We start from the raw sequence: 27922 nt of genomic DNA on the forward strand, positions 1-27922 counted from the left end.
GTACTAAATAACCAACATGGGCCTTTAATTTCTCTATTATAGAAGAGAAGAAACCCCATGATTGAGAAGATCTAAACTTATTAATGTGGTTTAGGAGGGAAAGAAAGCTTTTGATCATAGCTACTAAAGAAAACAAATACAGATTTGAATTTTCTCTGTATAAAGGAGGGAAAGTGAAAAACCTAAAGCAATATCTTATCAAAGCAAACTAAAATTATCCTAAACTCAAAACCCTACTTTTCTTATTCTAAAAAATCTAGAGAAGTCTCTAAATGAAGAAAAAATTCATAAACCCCTGTATACTTAATGAAAAATAACAAAAATTAACAGTCACACACTATAGGTGCACCCGCAAGGAAAACCACCTCTTCTATGTTTCCTTTGCCCCAATAGACCCCATAGAGTGGCTAAATGTCTCTTGAACACTAGCATTGGCCATCCTAACAGCTATTTGCAATGCCCCAAACAATAGTCTGCTTTGCAGGAGTGAAAGTGGGTGCAAGAATCCCTCTTTTGCAAACAAGGTACATCATAGAAATCTGAAACTATATTTTCATATGAGGCACACATATAAACTCAACCACACAACATAATCCAATTATATAACACCATAGAAACAACAAAACAACTGTCAATTGGCATTAAAAGAGCAAGTCACATTCCCTTCGCCATGCTACCCTCTTGTTCAATGTAATCGTATGCCGAGTCATGAAAGATAATAATGCGTCGCCTTAGGGGGGTTCACCTAAAAATGTGTAAGTACCTCCATGTCATATACTCTGGAGTAGTGCTTAATCCACCCCATAGGATCTCCTACACAAACCTCTTGACCAAGTTGGAACCTACAACAAATAATTGGTGACCAAGAAACTGAGTTTAAGAAAAGCTCTAGCCTACAATGTAGGACACCTGTAGGACACCACCATCAACCAACCACTATTGGAAAGAAAAGCGGATGTCAAAGATAGACCATAATGGACATGTTCCTCTGTGAACATATCCCATGGAGGACTCTGTGCACTCCCATGGAGACTCCCTTCAAATGGGAGGTCCAACACAACAAAGTCTGATACCCATGGGACTTGCTTTCCTTTCTTAGTGTGCACACCACTAATGGGGTTATTATTTGTGAAGAACTCATGGATGTATGTGTACATTGGGTCTCTCTAACACTAGCAAAAGCTTTGCCAATCACAATGTAGTCCCTATGAATCGCCATGCATGGAGAGACACCATCAAAGTGTATAGTGTGCTCCCTCAAAAAAATGAAGGTTTGCCGAAGCTTCGAAGGAGATGTAGATGAAGAAAGAGTCTCTACACAAGAGCACAAAACAACAAAAAACTATCACACAAACACCACGATGCAATTTTCACAACAATTATGAGTGCAAGAAGCCACCCACTCACTAGTACAAGCCAAATCATTCTCGTTGCTCGTTTTCTGTTCACTTGAAGCCCCCAAAAAAATTCAGAAGAATAAATAACATACTTCACATTAATTTTTCACAAATTGCTCAATGAACCGTGTGTGGACAATGGGGAATCATCCGATGCATCCTTTTTCATCATAGAATGCATCGTGAATGCCTCTTTCTCTCGTTCCAGTATGTGGCCTTTCTCCATGTCCAACCACCATGGACAATTATCCAACTCCCAAACGATTGAGTGAATGAAAATTTTGGGGATACATGGTGGTTTCCACATCAGCCATAGAGATCCACTGCCTTGCCTAGATAGGCAAACCAACCAAAAAACACCATATTAGTGAATTTGGGAATTTCCCAATTCCCATTTTTGAATACTTAAAAAAGGGGACATGGATAACATGTTTGTAAGTTTCTCAAAACCCTATCATATGACCTATCGTTGGAAAGCGCTTGAAAAATGGAATCTAAAGAGCTATAAAGCGCTCATTTTGGATTGGTGGTGTTCAAGTTATGGTTAATCCAAACTTTTGACCACGTGTCCCAAACTTGTAAAAAATTCCCATATTCCCCAATATGGTGTTAAAAGCTGGATCTCCTTCAAACGGAGTAAATATCTTTTGAAAAAACAATGCATAGTCAAGTTTCATGCAAAAATTGACGAACACAAAACCAATATACAAAGAGGGCTCCAAACGGAGAGGCCAGGTTGTATGTACATGTACACTAGATGGTGTGCAGCCATTTGCACCATATCCACTTTCTTTAGAGCTTGCACCTCTTTGTCTCTTACATGGACCTCAGTCTTTCTCACTAATGGAAACATGTATCTCCGTGCTTCTATCGTCACTTCTTCATAGTAATCCTAGAGTGTATAATCAGATGGAAACACAATGCCCTCCGCCGGGATGGACACATAGTCTGTAAAATCTCTAGAGAATGTTCTTGGATTTTTTCCAAAACACGTTCTCTTGGGAGCCATCTGAAAACAGCACACCAAAATACATTAAACTAATATGCAACAATAAATCATGAAAAGAAACCACACATAAATCCAATGAAGTTGGAAGATCACATTCTATACTCGTGGGTCATCCTTGAGAAGAGCAAACATAGCTTTTGTAGTCTTGCTTGCTTCAAAAAGTGAAATCCATCGCAACCTCACATCCATGCTCACATCACACAAATCTAGTAAATTAAGCTTCTCCAACAAAACAAAACTATCCTCGCTCCATTTCAAAGAGATTACTTCCTTCTTCCATTCATCACCCAACTTTGGATCCAAAATATTCAAGATCTATCAAAGTCAAAGCAATCTTCAACTTGTTGAAACTATGAATCAAGCTCTCCTACCAGCAAAATATTTATTATCAAGCTTAATCCTATACTAATTAAATATGATTAATCTAAGGTGGATGTAATCGAAGTTTACTAATGATGATGAGTATGTGTAACAAACTCAAGCACAATTAAGTTATAAGATTAAGACTTGTACTCATAAAGAGTCTTGAGATGTGTACAAGTGATATGATTTCATTACTTGAAAAGATCCCCTTTTATATGAGGAGGCACACCTTGGGCTTGTACATCAATGTGGGATGATACATCCCTTTGCTCATGTGGCTACATGCTATGTTTTGCACTTTTTTGGCTACTCTTCTTACTCCTTATCTCTTTCTTGTGCTCTTTGGCACCACATTTCTCAACACCCCCCCTTGGTGCCAAATCTTTGGGCTACTCAAGGTGGTCGGATGCGAGGTTTTACAACATATTTGCACCCCTCTTGATGCTGACTTGACCTATCTTTGAGGCATAGAGGACATCTCTAACAGTGAGGTCCCCCCCTTGATAGAGACTTGACCTATCTTTGAGGTCTAGTGGTCTCTTCTAAGAGCAAGGTTACAACAATCATTACCCCCCCTTGATAGAGACTTGACCTATCTTTGAGGTCTAGCGGTCTCTTCTAAGAGCACGGTTACAACAATCATTACCCCCCTTGGGTGCTCAACTGGCTACTCTCAGGTTGTTGGCTAGATACACATAACAAATGATTTTTTGCTACTCATTTGGTGGCCTCTACAATATATGATTTAGGACAAGTGGCTTATGCCAAAAAACTAGCTCAAAAACTCAAAAAATAGGTGGATTTACGGTTCTTCCACCAATTGGTTTTGTGCTTCATTTATGGCGATGCGTGCCTTGTTTGCAAAGATCTTCAAGATGTGGAGTACCCAAGTAGTAGGAAAGACTCCCTTAAAAGGGTTTCTTCTATTGTGAAGCAGGCGCACAACGACTGGTTCAATAAACCAGTTGTGAGGGTGGCGCAAAATGCATAATGTAGCATGGCTTTTGGTTGATTCCTTCAAGCTCTATGGTCATCTAGAATTGGGAAATATCCCCCTAATAGTATTTGGCAAATGGTTTCTTGGTTGGGGAGATCTATCTACTTCAACTTTCCTCCACTAGAAAGGCTTGTAGATAAGATTGGTATTAGTGTAAAATAATGATGAGATTAGGACTGACTATGCAAAGATTGACTAATGAGAAGCTATGGGGAGAGGGGCGGCTCTGATACCATGTTGAAACTATTGATCAAGCTCTCCTACTACTAAGCAAAACATTTACCTAATTAAGCCTAATCCTATACTGATTAAGATGATTAATCTAAGGTGGATGTAATCTAAGTTTACTCCATGATGATGAGTATGTGCAATAGACTCAAGCACAATTAGGTTAAAAGATTAAGACTTGTACTCATAAAGAGTCTTGAAATGTGTGTAAGTCATATGATTTCGTTACTTGAAATGGCTCCCTTTTATATGATGAGGTACACCCTTGGGCTTGTATATCAATGTGGGATTAAATCCCTTTGCTCAGGTGACTGCATGCTATGTTTTGCACTTTCTTGACTAGTCTTTCTCACTCCTTACCTCTTCCTTGTGCTCTTTGAAAAACCACATTTCTTAGCACAAATCTAGGGTGATAATGACTTTCAAGACATACATTACAAGGTAGAAGCCAAAGAATGCACCAAAAATATACCTTGCCTATTTTGTCTGAGTACTTTCAAGTGAGGTTTTCACTTTCTTTCTTCTCCAACTTAGCAAAATCTTGATTGGAAACTTGACCTTTGAAAGGAGAAATCCCCTTCTCTAATGCATTTTGATACTGCACCTGCACCCTAAAAAAAAGCACAACACAATCCATACACTAGCTATCCAACATGCACATGGAAACCTACATTATACACAAGCTTTCCAAGGTATCCCCATGTCAAGGGGAACCATGGTTTGACTCCCTTTGTGTTTCTCCAACAGATGGCATCTATTGTTTTCACATCCAAATCCAGAAGCTCTCTCAAATAATCTTGAGAGTGAGCCTTGTAGATATTTGCAGTGTTGACAATCTCATCTCTGAGAGAGGGCATGTGTTGAGAGACTACACAATTAAAAAAAATGAGAAGGTAAAATTTTGATAAGAAACCTGAAAATAGACCACACTGTCAAAATATTAAGAAACACAAAACACTTACATATTCATTCTTTGAAGTCGCATCAATAATGCAATCTCGCTGACCTTCCTAGGTTCAATGATTGTGCTTTGCACTACTCTTGCACCCTACATTGTGTTGCTATCCCTGCACTGAGCCATCCCTACTATAATGTGGTGCCCTAATGTTGCGTTTGGATAACTATTAAAGAGAATAACACTAGAAAGCATTTAACCAATTCACACAACAAAAATAAACATATATATATATATATATACATATATACATGTATATATGTATGTATCTATATAGATACATATATACATATATACATGTATATATATATATATATATGTATGTATCTATATAGATATATATATACATATTTTGGTTTTATTGATGATTCATTTAAGCGTATCTTGCTAGAGAAAGTGCAAAAGGGTAAGAATGTCATTTGCTTACTTTGTGCCTTCACCCCGAAGGACAAGCGACGCCCATAGTAGTAAAGATGATGGTTTTCACATTTCTATATTTGGAAGTTGTACGTGAATGAACTTGGTTTTATTTTCACTTTAAAGCAATAACCTCGATTCTCTCACATCTCTTTGTGTCAGAGAACTTCTCTGCTGCTGTTATGATTGATGACCATGCCACTGTCTTGTGATTTCCCTCCTACACATAAAACATGTGCCCAAATAAGATGTTCAGCTCGTCTCGTCATTTTCAAATTCTATATTGACAGCCCTCTAGTGCTCATCCCAACTCTGCTCCATGTCATCAGTGACCATGCTCTCCTCCCCATGTGATGTACACGAAGACACTATAAAAACGCTCTTCTCCTCCATGTAACCCCCACAACTGAAAGGACATCTTAAGAGAAGAAACATCATCTCATAGTCCATGGAATTTGGCACATGTTGTTTACTATGTGTGATGTCATTTTCAAACTCTATATCGACAACCCTCTAGTGCTCATCCCAACTCTGCTCAATGTCATCAGTGACCATGCTCTCCTCCACATGTGATGTACATAAGGACACTATAAAAACCCCCTTCTCCTCCATGTAACTCTCATGTTGAAAGGCTACCTTAAGAGAAAAAACATCATCTCATAGTCCACAGACTTTGGCACATGGAATCAAGCCCGTTTGCTATGTGTGATGTCATTTTCAAACTCTATATTGATAGACCTGTAGTGCTCATCCCAACTCTACTCTCAATGTCATCAGTGACCATGCTCTCCTCTCCATGTGATGTACACACAAGGACACTATAAAAACCCCCTTCTCCTCCATGTAATGCTGATGTTGAAAGGCTCCCTTAAGAGAAGAAACATTATCTCCTAGTCCACGAACGTTGGCATGTGGAATAAAGCGACATAAAGGGATAGGTGGGAAGACTGCAAAGCTTATAATATTTGTCCTCCTTATGATGTCCTTGTTGGAATTAGGGTTAGAGTTGCAACAATGCACACACACAAGATAGAGAAGCTTGAGAGCACACAAACTCACTAGATTAGAATAAAAAAATGTGTGCCAGATACAAAAGATAAGTACACACCCCAAAATGAGTAGATAAGAGGGTGTACATACGCACGGGGAAAAAACCTCCTAGTGAGGGAAAAAGTGCCCCGGCAGTCCTAAGTGTGTTCACACACATCACTACCATATAATGATACAAATCCCCCCTTGGAGTGATAATGTGAACATGTACAGGGTATGGCCGATTAATTTTGAAAAGGCAGTAAGCCCAAATCTTTACGAAAAGCTTCAAACTTTTCACGACGATGAAGAGCCTTCGGTGTGAATAAATCTGCCATGTTGTCATGTGTAGGCACATAGACCAAGCTGATCTCTGAACTGCAGCGATTCTTTCACTGACAAAATGATAATGCACTTCAATGTGCTTAGTGTGAGCATGAAACACTAGGTTCCTCGTCGTCGCACTGCTAATGCGCTCTGCTTGTTTTGTCAGTGAAAATCATAGTGCTAGATGACTGTCCAACACCCAAATCAGCCCCATAAGACGTTTGAGCCATACACACTAAATTGTAGCTCTAAAAGCTGCCCTATACTTAGCTTCATGAGCTGGAAGTGGCCACTATAGGCTACTTCTTGTTGAGCCATGATATACATGAATCACCAAGGCAAAAGAAAAACCCACTAGTGGACACTCGTGTGTCATAACATCCAGCCCAATCTGAATCACTAAAAGCATGTAGCTGTGACTCACCCCCATTTGGATAAAACACTCCAAAATATTGAGTGCCCTGCAAATAGTGAGTGCCCTGCAAATAGTGGAAAACCCGCTTAACATCCTACCAATGCTTTGTACCTAGGCTATGCATAAATCTGCTCAACTGTGAGACTACATACTGTATATTTAGCCTCGTGTTGCATACGTAAAGAAGGGATCCGGCGGCCTACTGATACAAACTAGCATCAAAAGGGTCTCCTGCATCTTGAAGACTAAGTCGAGTACATGTCTCCATAGGTGTAGCCACAGGTTTATAGTCTTCAAGATTAAACCTCTTCAATAGCTTCTGTATATATTTGGACTACAACATAACAATGCCATCATTGCGTTGCATAAACTGAATCCCCAAATAATAATGCATTAGGAAAAAAGGGAGCTCATTTTGGGGCCTTTTACGGTTTGGAAAAATAAGCTCTCAACCAATCAACAGAGGGCCAACGTAAGCCTTCTAATACAACTGCAATACATATAATTCAGCTAGTGTGCATTAAATCAAAATAATGAAGTTTAAAGTTAAAAATAGCACACACACCACTTACAATTTCAGCTCTCTGTGTGTGTTTCTAAGAGAGTTGAATAAAAAGTATTGCTTCTGCTGGATGTTAATAGAAGCAAAGCTCCAGTGATCACTGCATAAGGAAAAAAGCATTAAGAAATCAAAGGCTACAAGAGTTCTCAATCTTGCAGAAAAATCCCAAAAGAAGCAGTTACCCACATACTTGTTATGGTATGGAAGTAGCAAAATATCGACCACATCAAAATCGCAGTGTTTGAACCAATTGGAAATATGCATGGGAGTTTCCTTTGGATCTCTTAACTTGAAGGAAATGGTAGGATCAATAATATGAACTGTATGTTGTACAGCGTGGTTAAGCCAGCTTCTCATCATGCTACATTGGACCAAACAATAATTAGGGTAGGGTGTAAAGGAGGAGGTACAATAAGGATTGTTTTGCAAACAAATGTAAAATAAAAGACACTTATTAGAGCATTGCAAGAATGATAGTATCTGAGCAATACTCATTCTTATGAGCCAATGCTGCCAAGCATGGTTTTGTCAAGTCAAAATTATTCTCTGAAGTTTCATCCTCAATATGGACAACTATGTTAGGGCCCAGCTCCTGCAACCTTCTCTGTATCTACAGCTCCATCTGTACAGTCTCCACATCTATAGTAGATTTGGATTCTTTTATTTGCTGCTTGAGTGACTCCTCATAAACAGCTTTCCCTTTGGTGCTCTTTGAGTGGGTTACTTCAACAACCTTAACCTCATCTACCTTCAACTTTCTTGTAGGTGGAATTAATAATATGTCTCTCATTTTTTATGTCCTGCCATTCCACAAGATGGACCAGCTTGTCATACCTCCATTTCACTCTCTCCATCTCACTCTGGACAAAGTGTTGAAGTCTTTGGCCATCAGAGTTACCCTGTGAGCATGGGCTGCTACCAGCATTGCATCTTCAAAATATTTCTCTAAGTAATCCTCTGCCATTTCTTGTAAGGAAAGAATGGTGTCGGGAGGCTAGGAAAAGAAGAAATGCCTCTATAGCTACCTACCCAGCAGCCTTGGAAGACACAACAAACACAAGGGGCACCACCAGCACGATGCTGGAAACAAAAATCACTCTCTCACTCTTCACCACCCAACCCACGCAAGACAGACAACACAAAACAAAACCTATATTTCAGTAGAAATCTTCATCTTTACATAGCTGGACATCTAAAATGTCCTCAGAACCGTCCTCATCCAAAATCCATTCACAATCTGCCCATTCCCCCTCATTTATATAAATTACCACAGACCAATAACCAGAAGAACTATTGGAAAACACAACTTCGAAGAGCGTAGGATCCTCAAAATATAACTCATCGACATTTGGACCTAATTCTAGGATTAGATACATGACGGTAAAACTGCACTCCAGCAAAATATATATGTATATCCCAGTAATCACCTTTGCCCTGTAGCCTTCTCTTCAGCAGCATCCGGTTATAAAGACTGCCACACCACCTTCGAAAGCCGCCAATTGTACTAGCCCCTGCCCTCTTCACAGCAACCTGATTCTCTGTTACCAGCACAACAACCAAAAACCTCTACTGTATCACCAGCCCAACACCATTGAAAGGAGACGGCGACCCCTTCAAATTCAGTCAACGCCAGCAGCAGCCCTCTCTCTCACCACGCCTCTGCTCTCCTACCAGCAGATGACCACCACCTCATATACACGATCTTGTGCACCTGTCTCCTCTGGCTGACCAACGCCACTTACTTCTTGTAGCCAAGGTGGCTCACTCGGCTCAGTCACCTTGGCTGATCTTCACATGAGAAGCCCCCAAAAACAACAAGGTAGCCTTGCACCTTTTGTCTGCAGCCCCAGCTCTCTACAAGGCAGCCACAACTTCACTCTGTTTTAGCTCCTGTGTCTTCGCCTGCAAGTCGCCTCCTCTTTTACTGACGACCCCAAAGGCACCACCTCTTCATCGCTGAATCACCAGGGCAATCTCCTTCCTCAACGAGGCGGCCTCTCGATTCTTCACACCTCCTCGCCTGTCTCTGTAGTATCACCAGAGAGCCTCTATCATCAATGAGGCGGCTCGCATCCCCTCCAGGCGTCAACTCCTTGCATGTACCTGTCTGCACCCCCACTGCTCTCTCGGGTCTGCAGCACCTCAGGAAGGTGATTTTTTTCCTCTGCCAGGCGGCTACTCTTCACCTGCACGCTCTGCGGCCCTCCACTCGTCCCCAAGGCATCAACAACCCGCCTTCACACCTCCCTCTGTACACGGCGACCACCTTCTGAGCCCGTCACCTTCGGCTACCAGCTCCAGCGGGGCGGCCTCCAGCAAACCCAACTCACTCGTACCTCTACTTCGCTACCTCTTCCACGAGGCGGTTCCTCCCTTTGCACCTGTGGCTGCTGCCTCGCTAACCCTGTGCGTCCGCCAGCAGCTTCAACGAAACCCAGGTCTCGTCTGGTCTCTGCACACCTCACAGAAGAAGCCTGCTTCACTTAGAAGGCGATCATCTCCACCCTTTTTGCTGTCTGTAGAACCCGGTCCTTCTTCTCTAGGCGGCCCTCCCTCTAGCGCCTTGCGCCTGCTTGCTCACCCAAGAGCCTCTCTATCACCAGGGCGCCTGCATATCCACCAGTGCTTTCGCGCACCAGGCAGCTTCTTTTTCTCTCACGCGTCCTGCCGACTTTTCTTCTTCGCCAGCCTTCTGGAGGTTCTCGCTGGCAGCTGCGTTGCAACCAAATAGACAGCCATGTGGCCTTTGCTTTATGGCCATGTTAATATTATTATTTTCTTATTTTGTTTTAAGCCTAATGGATGGCCACCTTTCCTTTCCATTTCACACCATATCTCAAGGCTACACTGGCCCTTTAATCATTAATTGCTCCCCATGCCTTCACACACTTCAAATGCAATCTTTCAGTGCCCAGTGTACTTGGACGCATACACACTCACAGCAGCCAAATAGCTAACATCATCCCTATAGTAGCTGACCACATTCCAGACAAGCCTGTACATGCTCACAGCAAAACCGTCCACCCTGTACATCTGCCAAGGCGTTTCCAAGCAAAACTCTCACACATGTCATGCATTCCATATGTACACAAGCTCAAAACACCTTTCAGAAAAACTCCTAACAAATGGCAGTCCTATTTCACCTGAAACCAAGGTGCCAACTATCACATATGTCTCTCACTAGTCTCTGAAAAGGTGCCTTGGGGATTGCAAAGCCTATAGCTTTCTGTTGCTTCGTGATCTCCTTTAGCACACCTGTACCATGTTTCAATCTCTTGGACTTTTGCTGGAGCAAGCTCATTGGCTTCCCCTTCCTGCCATGTGCAACTCTTCCCTTTAGAGGCACACTACATTCCTTGATACCTGCCCCAGCTGCTCTGCTGCTGCTGCAAGCCCTGGCCCCTTGCCAACCCTCCTTGCAGTTGACTTGGTTCTTGCCATCACTCTGAAAAGCTGCATACAAAGCAATGGAAAGAGATTACAGCCATGGAGAACATGGAATGATAAAAGAAGGCAATGACAGGGGTGGATGAATCAATTTTTAAAATTTGCAACAAAACACGATTTTGACAATTTGAAATTCCTAACAGCTCCCCCTCGCGTTTTCCTGCAAATACCTGAAGTACCATGCTATTACATTCCTATAGTGAATTCTCTGTCTTTACAACTAAAAACAATATGGATTGAGTTTATGCAAGGAGTGTACAGCCTTGAATAGCCTAGAAAGACACAAAATCACAATAAAAGGGGTGGATGAAGCAACAGTTTTATATTTGTAACAAAATGCGATTTGGGCTGTTTGAACTTTCTAAAGACTTCTCCTCGCGTTTTCCTGCAAATTCATAAGGCAGCATACTGGAACATGCCTTCAGTCATTTCATTGTGTTTGTAACTTGGTGCAAGATGGATTGAGTCTATAGAAGGCAAAAAGTGATCAATCTCTCACTCAACGAGCCCAATTCAAAAGTCTTCCTGCTTGTGGTTGCAGTGGAAAAAGCTAAGGAATGCATATAATATTTATCATAATATCTAAGCTACATCACATCACTCAGTACCTTATCCTAATATACTATTAAACAAGAAGAAAAGGATATAGAGTGTCTTACTGACCTGGAAGCTATCTGTAGGTGTACTGTGCTAGTGATGAGTACCCTGTGCTGGGGATGAACCTGTGCTACTGGTCAGGATGCTGATGGTGCAGAGTAGGGAGGTAGAGAGACAAGAGAGCTGAGAGGGAGGGCCTAGATAGGAGAGATTAAACAAGAGGGAAAAGATTAGTGCAAAATACAAAAAAAGTAGCTAATAAATACCACACGTGTGGAATGTAGTCGTTTTTTCACGCGTGTGGATGGGACCCAGACCTTTTGGAGTTTGAAACTTGGCAGGTGTGAATGGCACTTTTTGCCTTGGAACTTGTGCCAATCATGATTTCATAATCAGATCCATTAACACTCTTCCCTCCCCGTCTTTCATCCCTGCCAGCACCCTCCCATCATCCTTTTCCTTCCCCATCTGATCACTTCCTACCCAACACACTCCATCCACACTGCAACCTGCCTGAAAAGCCTACCTGAAAACTACTACCACTGCCAGATCTCCAGGTTACCTAGGCTGCAGCTCAAGTCTGGAAGAGAGCAAAAGAATCACCAGTGCAACTCCAACAGCATGGAAAAGGAAAAGAAAGGTCAGAGATCTATATTCTTTTCAATGTTTTTTGATATATATTTCTTCCATCCATAGAATTCTTGAATCTTACTGCCCAGGAATCTGGTACATCACCCTAGGATTTGATTAGATATGGACATCAATAGGACCTAGAAGTTTGCAACAAAATGTGAGGAGAGTGCTTAACATTTTCCAAATGGCTCTATATCGCGTTTTCCTACAAATTCTTGTATTAGTTTTGGTTTTCATTTCTTCCTCATTGTTTTGCTCTCTTTGGCCCTGGGGAATTCTTCTTAGTATCATCTACTGTCCAGGACATTGATGGATGATCCTAGCATTTGATTGGAGATGGATGTCAATAGAAATGGAGAATTTGCAACAAAATGCGAGGAGAGCACTTAACATTTTCCAAATGGCCCTGCATCGCGTTTTCTTGCAAATTCTTGTGTCCCTTTTGGTTTTCACTTCTTCCTCATTGTTTTGCTTTCTTTGGCCCTGGGGATTTCTTCCTTGATGATGAGAAAAGTTTTTGCTTTGGAACAGTTGATTCTCAGGCCCCTCCTTTCAAGAGGAAGCTGGACTTTTCTGCTGGGTGAAAGCAAGGGATGGTGGTACAAAATTGGTTGTCCTTGACACCACCTAGGCTTGGTAGAACAAGAGTAAAGAAAAAGAGGGCAAAAAGGAAATAAAGGAGAAATATTAAGCCATGAAAATTCCCTGAGGTGTTATACTTTAGTCTTTTTTTTGAAACGTCCCATAACAGATAGACGTGGGTGCAGACGCGGGTGGAATGCAAGGAAGCAGATTTCTCTCTCTCCCTCTCTCTCTCTCTCTTAGACCTCCCCTCTCTGTCTCTATCTCTGTCTCTCTCTCTGACCTCTCTCCTGCACATCCTCTATCCCCTGCGGAACACCATAGCCCTCTCTGTCTCTGTATAAACATGGTAGCTCAGGCCGTCACCATATTTACAGAGACGATGCTGGAGGTTGAGTGTGATCCCTTCACTAACCTTGAGTCAGGGATACCTGCATTTACAGAGGATACTATCAATGAAACCCAAGCTGCTCACGAACCTGTCGGCAACCAAGAATTTCTCCGGGGCTATTGGGCGCAAAAGAAGCGTGAGCAACGATGCAAGGAGCGCAACCCTGCTAGGGAAGGTAGCCTTTCAAGAACCAGGTCAAGGAACAATATATGCAAAGCCATGGCTAGATGTTGGCGTCGACAGACCCAAGGACTAACAACAGTAGAACAACAGGAAATTCTAGAGCAGCTCATGCATCATCAGCCGTTTTCCAAGTTGAGGAGTTCGGATGTGCAATCGAGTCTTCTTTCCAACGTTCGCAACACATTGACTCAATTGAAAGTACCTCACTCTGCAAGTGAGCTGTTTGTAAAGAGAGCCTCTTTGATGATGATACTGAACAATGGTGATCAGAGAACAATGTCACTGAACCAGTCCAAAATTGCTGCTGTCTTGGGTGTTCATCGACGGAATATAGCGGTAGCAAGCAGTCGACTGGAAATGAAAGATGAGAATGAAGTGTTGCCACTTAGTGCTTGTCACAGACAATTGCCTTTGTATACAAGTATCACAAGTGAAACTAGAGATTTGGTGACCGCTTTTTGGAAATCTGAGACAAGAGTTTCACCAAACAAAAAGGATATTTGTAAGCAGAGGATCGAGGCAAAATGTGTCATCAAACATCCAATTCATCTTCTAGATGACTCTCAGGTAATATGTTTTTGCTACAATGCAATCCATGGTGGCCTTGATTTCTGTTGGAATAGTTCAAAATTGTAGTCTTTGGGCAGCACTGAAAGCTTGGCTGTTCAGTACCAAACTGGTAGTTTTTTACCAGCAATCACTCTAGGCCAAAAGTACCAATTTGGTATTGCAATCATTGTAGGTACCAATTCCCATATCCAAGTACTTACCATTGTTTGAATTCCCAGCTCCATAATAGTATCATTGTAGGTACCAATTCCACCTCCATAGAATTAAATTTGGCACTTCTCTGAATTTTGCATTGTACCCAACAGGATTCACTGTACAACTTTTGGTTGCAAAGTCCAAGAGTAAGGAAGCACAGTCTCAATTTGGCACTTTTGAGAAGCACTCACACTTGGTAGTGTAATACCAAATTAGGTTTTGGAGACAGATTTGGTGCTTTCAATGTATCTTGCAAAGTACCAAATGGATGCATAGTACCAATTTTGGAGCGTTTTATATCCAGAAAAGTATCCAATTTTGTACTAAGCATCCAATTATGGTACTGTAAAGTATACAGAGAAATAGCCAATTTGGTACTATGGATCAAGCTCGGTACTATGCAGGGTGCTTAAGTGTGCCTGGTTAGTACCTAAGGTGTTCCACAGCTCCAATTTGGTTTTTTTGGGCACCACTTACACTTGGTAGTATAATACCAAAATGGGTTTTGGAAACAGATTTGGTGCTTTTAGAGGATACTGAAAAGTACCAAACTAGATGCATAGTACCAATTATGGCACTCTTTGTATCCAAAAAAGTATCCAATTTTGTACTAAGCTTCCAATTATGGTACTGTGAAGTATACAGAGAAATAGCCAATTTGGTACTATGGATCAAGTTTGGTACTATGCAGGGTGCTTTAAGTGTGCCTGCATAGTACCTAAGGGGTTCCACAAATCCAATTTGGTGTTTTTGGGCACCACTCACACTTGGTAGTATTATACCAAATTGGGTTTTGGAAACAGATTGGGTGCTTTTAGTGAATACAGAAAAGTACCAAACTGGATGCATGGTACCAATTTTAAAGCTTTTCTGTATCCAAAAAAGTACCCAATTTGCCACTATGGATCCATTTTGGTAAATATGTAGTATGTAAAACAGTACCAAATTGGGTACTATGGTTCCAGCTTGGTACATAGAACCAAATTTCATGCTTTTTTGTATTCACAAAAGCACCCAATTTGTTACTATGATCCAATTTGGTACCATGCTTAATGTAGAAAAGTATCCAATTGGGTACTATGGTCCGCCTGGTAATAAATAGAGCCTAATATGGTGCTTTTCTGCATCAAATTTGGCACTATAGTCTGTTATCTGGCACTACAGTGCCAAATTTGGTACTTTAGAATGAGTTGGTGGTTTACAGTACCAAATTTTGTACTGTAAACAGCTTTGGTGCTTTACTCTTGTTTGATAGTATTCTGAGCTCTAACGTGGTTCATTTTTCATTTAAAGGTGGAGCTCTACAAAAGATTCAAGAGCATGTATCCTGCGGTGAAGTTGTCACTTAGGTCCTTTGAGACACTCAAGCCTTTTTTTGTCCGAAGATTGAAAGAGCGCTATACTTGCTGCTATATTTACCATATCCAGATGGTATACTTCAAGGATGCTTTCAATCAAATGCGCCAGAACAAGTTTGGGCATCACGGCAAAGAACATGCATGTACATGCTCCATTTGTGGTACACGTAGTGAGGCAGGCCAATGTTCTGCAAACCAGGCTGTTTTTCAACACATAAGTAACTTGCTGGATTTTATACTGTGCCCTCGCCCTAAGGAGGGTGAATATCATGCAAAGAGATGCTTGCTTGGAGAGTGCCCCAAATGCGGTGTACGAAAGTTGTCATTCTGCCCAGTCGAGATTGCAACAGATAGCAAGGAGGTGACTGTTAAGATATTCCAAGATGTGGGCACTGGACAGGTTAATGGTGATGGAAAAGAGAAGAAGAGAAAGGACTTGGTCGTGGAAAGGATGAAAAGTGCAACTTTCATTCATCTCTTTTCAGATCATCTGAAAAGCTTCGTTAAGCACAACTTTATGTTTAGGTGGCAGGCCCAACAATTCAAAGACTGCTTGCTTAAGTTTCCCAGAGATGTTGTGGTATCTGTTGTTGATTTTGCAGAGAATTACAGCTTTAAAGTGCAAAATGAATCCAGTCAATGCATTGGTGGTCAACACAGGTAACAATACTGGTACACATCTCTTATATCAGAAATTCAGTAGGAGCTATTGAGAAGATTGTGCATTTTTACATATCAGATGATAAGCTCCACGATACGCTCTTTGTTCAGCATTGTTTTATGCTGCATGACAACTGGATGAAACAGCAAGGACACCGTTTGCGTTATCATTGGGTATGGTCAGATGGTGCCACTTCACAATTCAAGGCACGAAGACCACACTATTTCGTAGCCAGGTATTATCAGTTGACATGATTGCTTATGATGCATAACTTCTTTGCTTCAAGGCATGGAAAAGGAGAGCATGATGGTGCAGGTACTATTATCAAGAGAACCCTGACGCACGAAGAGCTAAAACCCGATGGCTGGCCCATGAAGTGTGCGGCTGATGTGGTCAATTTTTTGAATGTGAGGTTTCAGCCGACAACGGAAGGTGGAAGTGCCAGCACAAGGAGGGTGTTCTAGTTGGTTTCACCGAATGATGTGCTGCGTTTTCCGTTGTGGGACTGTAAACCAATTGCAGGCTCTCGCTCATTCCATTGTGTTGACGGCTACTCAACGCACAATCCATGTGATGTGCATTTTTGTACGCTATCATGCTTCTGTGATCCATGTGTGAATGGGCAATGGAGGAGATGCAATAATAAACAGCACATTGAAGAATGGAAATATGTCTCCATCGAGCCATTGACAGAGTCAGTACAACCTACAAATAGTGATGAGGACAACGATGATGAGGAGAACTACAATGATTTGTTTTTCCTCCCATGTGAGTGAGGATTTAAGCATGCCTATGTATGAAGGAGACCCTGAGGTGTTGAACCAATTATTGTCCATTGGGGATAACTTTGCAGTGAACGCAACCGAGGAGAAGGAGGACTTCTACCTTCTTAAGTGCACAAAAACCGTTTATGTAGCACCAAGAGTACTGAAGGACCTTTGGCATAACAAGATCGTAAGAGGTGGATTGCTAGTTGAGGGCTTGTACTATGCCCAGGTTGAGGGCAAAGTTGATACCTATACCCTATTAGATCAGACACCACCGGTGATGATCTACTCGCATCTTGTTAGAGCCATACGGTTCCCCATGGAGGCTATCCCTGGCCTCCATCACCACTTTAAACTATCCTCAGAGATATATGAAAATATCTACAACAGTATGCCATATGAAGATGGAAGTGACCAGGACGGGAGCCATACAGTGTTTACCCCAACTACAATTCTAACCACTGGCAACAATTGTAATTCTCTTGAATAGAATCTTGCTTGTGACCAGTACTGTCTAATTCTCTTGATTAGAATCTTACTTGTGATCAGTACTGTCTAATGCTATTGCTGTGTTATCAATTTGGTACGGTGCTTTATTGTTTTTAGCTCTGCTGTGTTTTTGCAGTACCAAATTTTGGTACTGTTCCTTTTTGTTTTCACCAAGTAGTAATAGAAAAGTACAAAAGCAGTAGCCAAAAAAAGTACATGTACAAAAAGATAATTATCATTAAATGCCAAAGGCAATGTACAAGCATACAGAATCTTTTACACATCAGGGGGGTCAAAGCAGTATGAATACCCCTCCATAGATACAAAGTAGTTGACAACGAACGAGGAAATGTCATCCTTAACATCAAACAAGGGATTCCGATGGCTGTAAGGAGTGGGGAACTTATCAGCTAGCCACCCGGATATCCACGGGAAAATGACATCCATAAGATACTTCGGCTTGTCGGGGTCATAATACTTAGGCTCATATGACCGGATGCAACAGCACAAGTCGTAATCATTCTTCAAGGACTTGTATCTCGTGTCGTCCACAAGGAGGGTGTTCGTTTCATTGAATTGCGGATACTTGCGCCACACTTTTCTTAGGAGCTTCAGAAAAATAGGCTTGTTACCGAACTCCTTCGCAAGGACTAGCACATCTCTGAGTTTGGTAGCCCACCTCTCACAATGAGATTGGTCAAAAATATCTGTAATAACAGGTAAACCAAGCAATTAGAATAGCAGCACAAATAAGAGTACCAAAGCTAACAAACAGTACATAACAGTGAAAAGGTACCGAACTTGGTACAACACAGTACCAAAGTACCAAATAACCAAAGTACCAAACATTATAAAATTGTGTACACAAATGTTACCAAGCACAGAACCAAGTACCATAGTATCAAAGCACCAAACAGTACCAAATTGTGTACAAAGTAAAAAACACAGTTTCAAACTACCATAGCATCAGAGTACCAAAGTACCAAAGATAACCAAAGAGTACCAAATTATGTACAAAACAGTGCCAAATTGTGTACACATGAACAAACATAGTCCAAAGCAGCATAGCACCACAGTACCAAAGTTCCAAAAAGTACCAAATTGTGTTAGCAGTGCCAAAAGTACCAAACTACCAAATAGTACCAGATTGTGTACAGAACAGTAGCAAAGCTAGCCAAACAGTATCAAAATCAATAAAACCAGTTGTGAAAGTTCAGGGAGATAAATACCTAAAAAGAGGCCTTTCATCTTCATCAATTGAGGGAAGCAAGCATTCATTATGGCCATCAAGTTCTTCCTTTGGCTACATGACCAGAGCATCACGTCGCATCGCTTCCTCAAGTTAATGATGAAGTCCTCCGCATCAGGTCTGACGACACAATATTTGTATTGAGACACTTGCACACCTCGGGGCCTAATTCCATCTGGGAGCGGGAGCTACCACAAATCCTTGGGTGCTTCAACATAATCCTTCAGTAGCACTCCATTGACATCCAAAACAACAAGGCGCCTATTGCTTGCCATTACATGTATCGGCATTGATGTATCCGGTGGTTGTTCATGTAGCCACCAATGGTCCCCTGTTGTAGTACCACTAAACTACATGAGTAGAAGAACACAGCCTTTTCGCAAAAGCAAAGTTAGACATTGGGCACCAATAAAAGGTTACAAAACAGTGACAGTAGGACATGACAGTTTACAAACACATTGACACCTTTCAAGAGTAGAGCGGCATGACACAAAACACATGATCGACAAAAGCAAAATGGGCTGGTATTTCAAATTAGTCCAGAAGCAAGTACAAAATGCTGTAACATCAGCTAATTTTTGCAGCCTTGCGGCTTGAGACCACCACCAACGGGGCGCTTTCTACATTTCATAGCGAAGAGCTCGAAGAGGGTGGCTGAATCATTCCTATCACCTGTTCCTAAGGGCGTTGCATCAGGTGTCTCCTCCGTAGCTCTCTCCTTCCCCACACCTTTCGTATCCTCCGTGCCTTTAGGCAACTCTACACCTTCACCCTCCTCTGCACCTTTAACCTGCTCTGCACTTTCAGTAGCTTCCCCCGCCTCTTTGGCCTCCTTCGCGCTTTTAGCCTCCTCTACACCTTCAGCCCCCTCTGCACCTTTAGCCTCCTCAGCACTTTTAGTAGCTTCCCCCGCCGCTCTGGCCTCCTCATTGCTTTTAGCCTCCTCAGTGTCTTTGGGCTCCTCTGCACACCTGCAGCCTGCTGTGCACTTTGAGTAGCTTCCGCTGCCCTATTTCCATTCTTCCTCCTCTTTCTACCTGCCTTGTCCTTTGCAGATGTTGATGCCATAGCCAAAACATCTGCCTCTGAGAGAACTTCAACTGTCACCTCCTCAACAGTCGGCATCTCTTCATTGTTCTTGTCGCCTTGGTCATTCTCTTGATCAGCAACCTCCTCAATCAGATCACTTCCCCCCTGTTCTTTCTCCTCCGGTCCCTTTTTGTCTTTGTCTCTCTCCTGCACTTCTGCTTTTAGTCGATCTTCCCCCATGCTTGAGTCTACAGTAAGCTTAGCCCCTTTCCCTTCCCTTGTGTTGGCATCAAGGTCTTGCAGTATTTTCTACACTGACTTGTAAGGATCTTCTTTAAACATGTAAGTGGCATCTGACTTACTGTGACCAGGGAGATCCTTCCTATCCTTTGGGGTGGTGTCATGGGTGTCCGCACCAAAAGATTCTCTACCTACATATGCACAAAGATGAAAGACAAGATTAGATCATCAGTTCAAACAATATAAGCATACAGTGTCCAACACAAACACCCCACTTACTCTTCAATAATGACCTCCCTGACACCCAGGCCTTTGCCTCCGCCGAAGGGATTGCGATGTTGCAACGTGCCTTCACGCACATATCTCTTGTTCTCAACACAGCTGCAAAACACAATGGATGGTACTGATGCCTGCAGGGAAGCATGAAGGTACAACCATGTAAGAAGCCTCCAAAGCCTCCCCATTGTTGAAATGTCAAGCTCGTATACAGCTGGAGGATAGCACATGGGTGCTGACAGAGTGACAGTATGGTAGATAGATATCGTGTGGTGTGTTTATGACCGCGTCCAGTTGGTCATGTGTGGTGTGGACATTACATTAGGTTTACTTTGTAGTGTGGACATATTGTGTTCCCCTTTGTGTGTGTGAGAGAGATGATGACTATGGCTTCTCTCCTTCTTTATGATTGATGGATATGGATTAGGGTTTGCTTCTCTTGTGTGTGCTCCCTCCTGCTTCTGTTTTTTATCATGGTATCAGAGCCTGGTGCTCAACATTAGGGTTTGTGAGTGAGTGAGAGAAGAGGGAAGAAGAAGCTTGAAGAAAAAGCTGTGAAGGAAGCCATTGGAGCATGGAGCAAAGGAGAAGCTGTGGATCACACACTGGCATCAGATCTAAGAGCTAAGGACCATTGGTAAGTGTAGCAAGACCCCCTCTGCGGATTGCAGGTATCAAGAGCAAGTGTAAGAGAAGATTAAAGGTGCAAAAGCAAGCAGAAAATTTCTGTTTTGAAGCTTTAATGGAAAGCTTATGAAGGAGTGTGTCTTGGCAAATGTATTGGACAAATGCAAAGCAAACACTGAGGCTCTCATGTATTGTGAATGAACACATGTATTAGCAACTTTGGGGCAAGTCATTGCATGGAAAATTGATGCATTACAGGCAATTTGTGAAGGAAAAAATTCTGGTTTTTTGGACTCTACAAAAACAGAGAACATGTGCCTGGTGGTGGAGGATCGAATGCGGAACATTGAAGAAAAATTGAGCCAAACCCTCCATGTTAGATTAGGTCATAACTAAGAGGCCTATCATGTCAATGGTGTAATTCCCTCTCCCCAGAACCCCTACAAGCAGGCGGCGCTTTTTTTTACAGATTCTTGGACAGTTTTCATCATTTTCAATCATATTTGATTATTACAAGGTCTTTTCATGAGGTTGAAGCCACTTGGAGCTTAGAAAATACTTGTTTGGAGCTGACATTAATATTTGGGAAGCTTACTTGAAGGATTTGGAGCTCATTCAACTCAATAACCAGTCATTAGCAAAATTACAGAACTGTGTTGCAGAAACAGAGCTTCACTAATGCAAGCATTAATCTCTACCTGTTGAGAATTGGACTAATTCCTTTGGTACAAGCAAGGATCAAGGTGCTACTAAACTTTTGAATCAAAAAGTTTTGAATTTGGTTCAGATTTGAAGATTCTAGAGCAATTTATGTGAGTGCTGGTACCTGACATGAGCAAAAATAGCAGACCAGAGAGTCGGTAAAATTGGTGGTTCTCTTTCATCTTGAAGAAATTGATCAAACCCTCTTAGGTTTAGTTGGAGAAATGTGTTGGGAAGCCAATGCAAGTTGAATCATTGCATTTGGACAAGATTTGAAGGATTTAGAGCATAATCTTTGACTGGTTACTGGCGAGAAAAAAAACCAGAAAATTTTTTGTGAAGAAGTATCATTTGGTTTCAACTTTGATCGAGTGTACATTGTTGATGAATCATTGTGGGATGTAAATGCACACAATTTGCAAGCATTTGATGTGATTTGGAGAGATTTGAAGCTTTACAGGTCCTGCATACCACTTGTCAAAGGGGTACATCTACTATATTTTTGCAACAATGGGATATGGTCTGATACAGATTGTTGGAGAGAAGCTTGACAGAACTAAATTTCAAGTGTGGAAGTTTCAAATGAAGAGTTTTTTGAAAGGCAAAGGTTTATGGAGTCTCGTGTGTCGGATGAAGACCCGGAGCCATTCCTACCTCCTCAACCAAATAATGCTCAGTTGCTGGCTCACAAGCAATGGGTAGAGCGGTCTTCGAAAGTGTTGCATTATTTTTCAATATGTGTAACAGATGCCTTGCTTATTCACATCCAAGATGCAGATACACCGAAAGAAGCATGGGGTATATTGTGCCGAATGTATGAGATAGACACTGGTGCAAGGAAGATACAACTAAAGCAACAGATTCACAGTGTAACACGAAGGAATAGGAGTATACATGAGTATGTTCAGGAAATCAAGGGTTATGCAGATTCCTTGTTATCAATCCATGCCCCAATGGATGATGATGATTTGGTTGCTCTCACATTGCGTGGTTTAGGCAAAGAATACAAATCTTTTGACACTTCCATCTCAATAAGGTTGGGAGGAATGCCAAACTTTAATGAGCTTGTGTCATTGCTCATTGTGGAAGAATTGAAGCTTGGACTTGGTGGTATGAGTCTTACAGGTGGTGCATCCTCGTCAAGCAATGATGAGCATGCAAGGAATCAGGCTTTTTACTCATCTAGAGGCTTTCGAGACAAGGGGAGATTTACCCCTCGAGGCCGTGGAGGACGTGGTTGGAATGACAGGTTTACTCAACCACAATCAAATCAGAATTTTCAGAATTCACAGTCATCATTTGGATCACGTGGAGGTCGTGGATTTCAATCCCATAGGGGGAGAGTTGGAACAGGTGCTCGTGGTAGAGGACGATGGCAAGGTCCTCAACAAAATTTGAATGGGATTGAATGTCACTATTGTGGCAAACTTGGACATATGGCAAAAGATTGTTACAAAAAGCAGAATGATGTGAGGAATGGAAGACCACAACATGGAAATTATGCATCTACCAGTAACAATGACGGGAGTTCAAATCATCTTTTTGCGATGAAGCACATTATGGGGACAATGGATTCTCAGAATGCTGGAGATGAGTCATGGTATATGGATTCAGGTGCCTCAAACCACATGACATGTCATGGTGAGTGGTTTGAGAAGATGCAACCATTGGATACAAATGGTTATGTGGTCACAGGAGATGATACTCAGCATCTTATAACACATGTTGGCAGTGTGCCTTTGAGGATGCATGATGGAAATGTGAAGAATATGTTAGAAGTGTTATATGTACCATCCATCACAAAGAATTTGGCATCAGTAGGCCAAATGGTTGAGCAGGGATTACAAGTAAGATTCAATGAGAATGGCTATTTTGTGGAAGACTTTAAGCATGGCTGTAGATTGATTGCCAAGGGCAAGAAGGAAGGAAGGTTGTTCAAATTGGATGCAGGCATACCAGAATTGAGCTCAGCCATGTTTTCAAAGAGCAATGGGATTGTACAGGACATTGACATGTGGCACAAGAGGATTGGACATGTCAATATACAGAGATTAAAGAACATGCAAACAAGAGGCATTGTCAGTCGATTGCCTAGATTCAAATATGATGGACATATGCATGTTTGTAAAGCCTGTCAGTTTGGAAAGCAGGCAAGGTTGAGGTTTCCTAGAGAAGGAAATATGAGTAACAGGCCACTTGAGATAGTACACAGTGATGTATGGGGCCCTGCACAAAATCCATCTATCAAAGGCAGTCTATACTATGTGACATTTATAGATGATTTCAGCAGGATGACATGGATATACTTTCTGAGAGAGAAGAGTGAAGTGCTGGAAAAGTTCATGGATTTCAAAGCTCTTGTAGAAAAGCAATATGGTTGTTGGATTAAATGTTTGAGAACAGATGGAGGTGGTGAATACACCTCAAAAGCTTTTGAACATTTCTTGCGGAAGCATGGAATAAAAAGACAGTTGACTTGCAGGTATACACCTCAGCAGAATGGTGTGGCTGAGAGAAAAAATCGAGTCATATGTGAAGTGGCAAGGGCAATGCTCAATGAAAAGAGCATGCCAGATTACTATTGGGCAGAAGCGTGTGCTACTGCAGTGTATATCCTGAACAAAACACCTACAGCAGCCATTCATGGAAGCACGCCAGAGATGCGGCTTACAGGTTACAGGCCAGACATTGGACATCTTAAAGTATTTGGATGCGTAGCTTATGTTCATGTGCTTGATGAAAGAAGACGGAAGTTGGATCCTAAGGCAGAGAAATGTATATTTGTTGGATATGCACAGGATCGAAAGGCCTACAAATGTTATAACCCTCAAACTAGACAAGTAGTCATCTCACGAGATGTGGTGTTTGATGAGCTTGCTAGTTTGTACAAAGCAAAAGATGAGGGAGTCCTTGACTCACTTGAGGCAGATGTGCCTGTGAACTTGCCACAAGCAAGTTCTAGTTCTACTAATATGTCTGGGCCAGCAGCAGCAGAAGCTGAGAGTAGCAGTGTACGTCCATGGTCAGGACGTTTGAGGCATGAGAGTGTGAGCACTGGGAGTAGTGCTATGGATAAAGGCAAGAAGAAAGTCGAAGGAATTGGAATCACAGGTTATGAGTCATCTAGTTCTAAGAGTTTGGATGAGGAGCTCGGCATACCTGTTTTACGCACACCTGGTGCTAGGCAGGACAGATATGTACCACCACATGCTAGAGTTACAGGTATACAGAGTGACCCGCATGCATTGCGGAGATCCCAGAGAGTCAGATATCCAGTTGAAAGATTGACATATCGAGATTTTGCTATGCACTATGCATACATGACATCTATGGTGAAGCATGTGGAACCTACATGCTATACAGAGGCTATTGGAGAGCATGTATGGGAGAAAGCCATGGATGAAGAGATGGATGCTTTGGACAAAAATGATACATGGGAATTGGCTGAGTTACCTAAAGGAAAGAATGCAATTGGTTGCAAATAGGTGTATAAGGTAAAGTGCAAGTCAGATGGCAGCCTAGAGAGACATAAGGCAAGGCTGGTCGCTAAAGGATATGCACAAACTTATGGTCTTGATTATGATGAAACTTTTAGCCAAGTGGCTAAGATGGCTACAGTGAGGTCTATCATTGCACTAGCAGCACAAAAAGGTTGGGCTTTACATCAAATGGATGTAAAAAATGCTTTCTTGAATGGTGAACTACAAGAAGAGGTGTACATGGAACAGCCAGAAGGATATGTACATCGAAAATATCCGACTTTTGTTTGCAGGTTAAAGAAAGCAATTTATGGTTTGAAGCAAGCACCTCGTGCTTGGAGTGACAAGATCAGCAGATATCTTGTCAGTATTGGATTTGTGGTTGGAAATGCAGACTCTTCACTTTATGTGAAGAAGACACATGATGGTATTGTGATGATAGTCATTTATGTTGATGATTTGATTATCATAGGTGATTGTGGGAAAGGCATTGATGAGGTTAAGGCCTCTTTATGCAAAGAGTTTGATATGAAAGACCTTGGTGATTTAAGGTTTTTTCTTGGCATTGAGGTGATTAGAACAAGCAAGGGTATATGGTTGGTGCAAAGACAATATGCACTTGACATGCTGGCAAAGTATGGTATGACAGCATGCAAACCAATGTTGACACCGTTAGAGCAAAACATGAAGCTTAGGGCTGATTTGGGTGATGAGCTTGATGATATCACCACTCTATCACCATGTACAGGAAAATGGTTGGTAGCCTTATCTACATGACCATTACGAGGCCAGATCTCAGTTATGCAGTTGGTTTGGTGAGTCAGTTTATGCAGAGTCCTCATAAACCTCACTTGGATGCTGTGAGACGTATTCTGAGATACGTCAAAACTACCGTGCATTATGGTCTTTTCTATGAGGCAGGAAAAGACATGCATGTCTATGGATATACAGATGCAGATTGGGCCGGTAGTGCATATGACAGGCGGTCTACCAGTGGCTATGTTTTCAGCCTTGGTAGTGGAGCTGTAAGTTGGAGCAGTAAAAAGCAATCTACAGTTGCTTTATCTACCACAGAGGCAGAGTATCGTGGAGCAGCCATAGCTGCATGTGAGGCTATGTGGTTGAAGAAGTTGCTAGATGATGTCAGGTTACAGAGTGATATGAGAGTTGTCATTCATTGTGACAACATGAGTAGTATTCAGCTTGCTAGCAACCCAGTTTATCATGCCAGGACCAAACATATTGAGGTCCACTATCATTTCATCAGAGAGAAGGTGCTAGATGGGCATGTTGATTTGACATATGTACAGACAGATGAGCAGGTTGCAGATATCTTTACCAAAGCACTTGGTAAGGATAAGTTCGAGTATTTCCGTACTAGATTGGGAGTCCTAGAGATGGACATGTCGAGCTTGAGGGGGAGTGTTGAAATGTCAAGCTCGTATACAGCTGGAGGATAGCACATGGGTGCTGACAGAGTGACAGTATGGTAGATAGATATCGTGTGGTGTGTTTATGACCGCGTCCAGCTGGTCATGTGTGGTGTGAACATTACATTAGGTTTACTTTGTAGTGTGGACATATTGTGTTCCCCTTTGTGTGTGTGAGAGAGATGATGACTATGGCTTCTCTCCTTCTTTATGATTGATGGATATGGATTAGGGTTTGCTTCTCTTGTGTGTGCTCCCTCCTGCTTCTGTTTTTTATCACCCATAGGCAACACAAGTACCAAACACATGAATTGTGTTGGCAGGGTCCACAACATGAGGCCTTGGAGTCAATGTATATTTCATCCCCCTCTTCACATCAGCACACAACTTATGTACAAATTCTTGATGGTCTTGGGTCTCCAAGCATTCATTGTGGAGCTTCACATACTCCATCTGCAAAACAGACATACTCTATCCACTTATCCACCAAAACAAACAATTAGCAAGGAAGTACACAAGCAGTACAAAAACTGAACCAGAATAGGTACCAAAACATGTAAATTGTACCATAACAGTTCTAAACAGCACTAAATGGGTACAATGAAGTTTCAACAACTCCCAAGCCAAACCCAAGCAGAATAAAAACAGTACTAAAAAGGGTCAGATTGTACCAAAATAGTTTTAAACAACACTAAATTGGTACATGAAGTACCAAAAACTACCAAAACAGTACTAAAAAAGGTTGGATTGTACCAAAATAGTTTTAAACAACACAAAATTGGTACATGAAGTACCAAAAACTACCAAAACAATACCAAAAATGTAGCAAAGCAGTACCAAAATAATATCAAATAGTAGCAGAATAGTACCAAATAGTACTAAAATAGTACCAAATAGGTTACAGACAGTGCTAAAAAGGTAGCAAATCAGTACCAAAATAGTAGCGAATAGTAGCAAAATAGCACCAAATAGGAAACAAAACAGTACCAAAACAAAACCAAAAAGTAACAAAATAGTACCAAAATAGGTAACAAAACAGTACCAAGACAAACTAATGACAAACCAAAACAGTACCAAAAGGTTAACAAATCATTAGGAACTCAATGGAGTCTTTTTGGGCCCTTTAATTTGCCATTGCCTAATGGAGGTGATTAAGAAATAGACAAATAGGGAGATTACATGTGGACTGAAACCAATGGTTTGTAAGAGCCTAGAAGGTAGTGGTCAAACTTAGAATAATAGGCTAAATAAGCTCTTTTTAAATTTTCAAAATCAACTAAAACTCAAAAATTTAAAACGTATATGCATTTTTTCCCTA

General features: G+C 41.6%; 1 pseudogene; it reads right to left on the reverse strand.

Annotated features, from left to right (window-relative positions):
* Positions 1–17848: 17848 nt before the first annotated feature.
* LOC147637470 (uncharacterized) lies at positions 17849–20090 on the reverse strand (annotated as a pseudogene).
* Positions 20091–27922: the final 7832 nt, after the last annotated feature.

This window comes from Cibotium barometz, chromosome 6 (assembly GCF_041138505.1).
Source record: "Cibotium barometz isolate CiBa-2024 chromosome 6, ASM4113850v1, whole genome shotgun sequence".
NCBI lineage: Eukaryota > Viridiplantae > Streptophyta > Polypodiopsida > Cyatheales > Cibotiaceae > Cibotium > Cibotium barometz.